Source organism: Suncus etruscus, chromosome 4 (genome assembly GCF_024139225.1).
Source record: "Suncus etruscus isolate mSunEtr1 chromosome 4, mSunEtr1.pri.cur, whole genome shotgun sequence".
NCBI classification, from domain to species: domain Eukaryota; kingdom Metazoa; phylum Chordata; class Mammalia; order Eulipotyphla; family Soricidae; genus Suncus; species Suncus etruscus.
Window position 1 is genome coordinate 92,112,560 of NC_064851.1, and position 4,833 is coordinate 92,117,392.

Below are 4,833 nucleotides of genomic sequence, written 5' to 3' on the forward strand. Positions count from 1 at the left end.
GGAGAGAGATAAACACAGAATGGTCTCCGTCATCTATGGGTTTTGAGAAAAATGAAAAACATTTGTGCAATAATTCTCAGAGACAAAACAGAGGATGACTGGAGGGTCCAGCTCCTGACATGAAGCTCACCACAAGGAATCATTAGTGCAGTCACAGAAATAATTACACTGAGAACTATCATAACAAAATGTGACTGAATGAGGGAAGTAGAAAGCCTGTCTAGAGTACAGGCCGGTGTGGGGTGGGGAGGAAGGACACTTGGGATATTGGTCATGGGAATGTTGCACTGGTGAAGAATTTTATATATATATATTAAATATATATATATTAAAAAATCAAAAAAAGAAAAGAAAAGATAAGGCCTCCCAATTCTTACCACAGGCTGTGTTCTTTACACTGACTGTATAGAAAGAGGAGGCACAGTAAATGCACCCCATATACACCTCAACACAAGCCCTTTGCCTTGTCTGTATTGAGAATTGGGGGACAAAAAATAAAACTAAGTTTTACAAAGAATTTTGAAGGCATGGGTTTTGTTTTCTATATCTAATTTTGTCATTTTTGTCATCCTATTCCCAACATTTTGTATATTTTTTAATAATCTGAAATCAATTGGCATCTTATTTTTTAGGTTTTATAATAAAATATTGTTTCAAGTGCCCCATCATTATTAATTTTATTAAACACTCATTTGTCCCATCTATATAGACATCACTTCCTCTCAGTCTGGACAATATTCCTCCCTTTGATTTTTCAAGAGATAATTATTTTGGAAAATAATTTTCTCCCTGAATTATTCTTTATAATTATTTTGTGAATTGGTGCTTTTTAATGTAATACATCTCAATTTAATTTTCCAGCTTTGTTCTTGTAATTTTCTACTTACTTTTTTAAATTTTAATTTTCTAGTAGAACACCTTTTCTTATTGTGGATAAGGCACATGCCTTACATATGTATGGTAGATCTGGGTTTAAACCTTGGCATTCCATATATTTTCCCAAGCCCACCAGAGTACAAAGACAGAAAAAAGCTCTGATTACCTACCACTAGGCATGGACCAAAAACAAAACAAAAACAATAAAGACTAAACCCACTTTTGAGAATTTTACTTGTGTCATTTTTTATTTCAAAGAAACTTTTCCTCTGAGTTTTCCTATTTTTATATAATTCTGCTTTAGTTAGTTACACAAAAAAATCTGCTTTAGTTATCTTTTGAGGATAGTAATTCTAATTGCTTGAACATTTTCTACTTCCTCTTGCATTTTGTTGTTTTTGTTTTTGCTCTTGTTGTTTGTTTTAAGACCACATTTGGGGATGCCCAGTTTTACTCTTTGTGGTACATGGAGAGATCATAAAAGATGCCAGGAAGTGAAACTGGGTAGTCCACATTCAAAACAAGTACCCTATTCCCTGTACTATTTCTGGCCCTCCACTGCACCATGTTAGCTTTCTCTAAAGAGCACTTTACACTTGTTTGTACTCACTTTCTTTTGTTTCATACTGTCTCTCTCTCTCTCTTTTTTTATCTAACAATAACTATATCTAGTTATATTTAAGAGTCATTTCAGTAGTGTTCAGGATTATTGTGTTTGGGGTTATTCCCAGTAATGCATGGGGAACCATGTAGTAATGAGTACCTTGGCTTCCTACATGCAGAGCATGTGTTTGGGCTATTAAACTATCTTTCTTACCCTAATTATTATATATTTATTATTTGAAAAGTGAGGCATCAATAAAGAACTTGGAAGTTGATTCTGCTGGGAAAATTTTGTTAATTGAATGGCTGACTTATGTAATTTTTTAAGTTGATTTAGAATCCCCAGAGATACAGCTTCCAAACTTCTGCTATGTGGTTGTAAATCTGATAGCTGGCACCTGCAAACTTTCAAATTTATGCATGTAGATGTTTACTAATTTTAACATTTTATGTTCCTTCCATCATCACCTATTAAATTAAGTCTAATAATCTTACTTCAGCATTATTTTGATTCTTGCTTTGCAACTTTTAAAACTTACTATTATTATAGTACTGGAGCGATATCACAGCAAGTAGATAGTTTACCTTCCATGTGGCAGACCTGGGATCGACCAGGGTTTAAACCCTGGCATTCCATATGGTCCCTTGAGCCTGCCAGGACCAATTTCTGAACACAGAAACTGGAGCACAGAACCAGGTGCACCCAGGTGTGGTTCCAAACCAAGCCAAACCAAAACAACCAAAATATATTTATGTCATTAAAGGAAATAGTGAAAACTAAATGTTTTTAAAATGCCCTAGTATTAAATATATTTTTTTTTATCAGTGTCAGGGATCAAACCTAGGGCTTTACACATGTCAGGCAGGCACCAAACTACATTTTTTTTTTTTTTTTTTTTTTTTTTGGTTTTTGGGCCACACCCTTTTGACGCTCAGGGGTTACTCCTGGCTATGTGCTCAGAAATCGCCCCTGGCTTGGGGGGACCATATGGGACGCCGGGGGATCGAACCGCGGTCGGGATCTTTCCTTGGCTAGCGCTTGCGAGGCAGACACCTTACCTCCAGCGCCACCTACCCGGCCCCAAACTACATTTCTGACCATTAATTATTCTCATATCCTTTTCTTGAAACAGTAAAAAAAAAAAAAAAATAGAGTTCTGAAATGTTTCAGAGAATAACTTTGAACAATTATACTTAAACATCTTATAGTTTTTGTTGCGATTTTATCAGCACAAACCTTTTAATCTTTTATACTTTGCTTTTCAGTTCTTAATTCTAGTGTTTTTAAAACTTACATATATTGCGCAATTGTTCCTTACTATGAACATTTTTACAAGAGAAAGGAGGCAGACCTTAATGTACATCTTATTATGTATGAATTAAAGAAAGAACACAGCTGTGAGTTTTAAGATTTATATGTGTGAAATATTTATACTAGAATGAAGAAACTACTTTATCACATAATTATAGTTATCTTTACAAGATTAATTCTTGGCTTATAAAATAAAATGCTTTCCCAAGCTAATCTTCAAAGTAGGTATAAACTTCAAAGACCTAATAAGAATATTTATAAGTTAAAGAGAAAGCATTATATCTAAGAGATAGGAAACAACAAACATGTGTAATTTTTAAAATTTTATTAAGAAAATTTTACTTAAAATTTTACTAAGAGAAAAAAAATTTACTAAGAAAATTTTTTCCAAACCCAGCTGTGCACTAGGGGCTTCATCCTGGCTCTATACTCAGGCATCACTCCTGGTGGACTTGGGGATCTATAAGTGCTGCCAGAATTTGAAAATGGGTAGGCTGCATGAAGGAGCTCTTTGCTCACTGTACCATCTCTCCAGCCCACTCAAAAAATATTGCAAGTCAATCAAACTAATATGGCTCTATGCATTAGAAAATAACATAAAATAATCCCTCATATTAATACTTTGTGGAAAACTTACCATTATGTTTTCTTAATTTAATAATATGAAAAATCTAATGCTTACCAGATTTAGATTTATTTTAATTTTTAATTTTTTGGTTTTGGGTCACATCTATTGGTGCGCAGTATCTATGCCTGACTTTTGTGCTCAAGGATCACTCTTGGTAGAGTTCAGGGTGCCAGGGATCCAACTTCAATTGCCTATCCACTGTACTATTTTTTGAGCCCATTATAAGAATTTTAATATGGAAATAAAAGCAAAATACAATGAATAAAACATAAACCATAAGCATGGGCAACATAAACTTGTTTTCTATTTGGGGGAGATATAGATTGAATTATACTCAATAATATATCAGAACTAATCCTAACTTTGTATTTGAGGGTCAGTACTGGACATGCTAGAGGGACCTTGTGGTGTTGGTGTTGTTAATAAAATCTAGGGTCTCACACATACAAGAGGAGTGCTCTACTATTGAGTCACATCCTCAGTCCCCAGTATTGTAGGTTTAGTATTAAAGATATTTTCAAGATGGCCAAAGAAAAACATTTTTTGGTTTGTAGACCATATCCAGCAGCACTCAGTGGTTACTCTCGGCTCTTTGCTCAGAAATCACTCCTGACAGGTTTAAGGGACCATATGGGATGCAGGGGATTAAACCCAGGTTGGCCACATACAAGGCAAAAGCCCTACCCGCTATGCTATCATTCTGCCCACCTCCCAAGGAATTTTTATTCTTATTTATTTACATATTTTGTCTTACCTGGTTATAAATTCAGGGCTTTATATGCACAGATGATGTGTTCTACAACTGAAGTAAATTTCTCAGCTTTACAAGAATTTCTATATACATTAATTCAAGGAACTGAGCGTCACCTGGTGTGGCCCAAAAATAAAAACAAACAAACAAAAAACCCCTCAAAACTTATATGGTATATCAGCTATATGAGAGTAGAACTGGAATATTGAACATACAGAAAATGGTGTGCCTTTATGGAGTGTTCAATTATCATGTTAGATTTTGGTATATACCTTCTTCTCCTATGAAAACGTTTTTTTTTTTTTTTTTTTTTTTTTTTTTTTTTATGACTGCTTTGAACTGAAAATATTAAGTTCTGGGTAAAGCAGGTAGGAAATTTGCCTTGCATATGGCTGATCCAGATTCAACCTCCAGCATCCTATATGATCTCCTGAACATCAACAGGAGTGATTCTTTTTTTTCCTCTAACAATATCTTTATTTTTTAGCAACATGGTTACAAATATGTATGAAGTTGGGTTTCAGTCATAAAAAGTACACCCCAGCTTCACCAGTGCAATCTTCCCACCACCAATGCCCCACTTCTCTGTCCTCCCCCACCCCCTGTCTGTCTTTGAGACAGGCATTTTATTTCTTTCACTCACTACCATTGTCATGATAATTG

The 4,833-nt window shown here is 34.7% G+C and overlaps 1 non-coding gene across 1 annotated transcript; it reads left to right on the forward strand.

The window, feature by feature from the left end:
* Positions 1-360: 360 nt before the first annotated feature.
* Positions 361-493, forward strand: LOC126007837 (small nucleolar RNA SNORA51). Its single transcript, XR_007495317.1, has one exon. It is a non-coding gene; the product is annotated as a small nucleolar RNA SNORA51 (small nucleolar RNA).
* Positions 494-4,833: the final 4,340 nt, after the last annotated feature.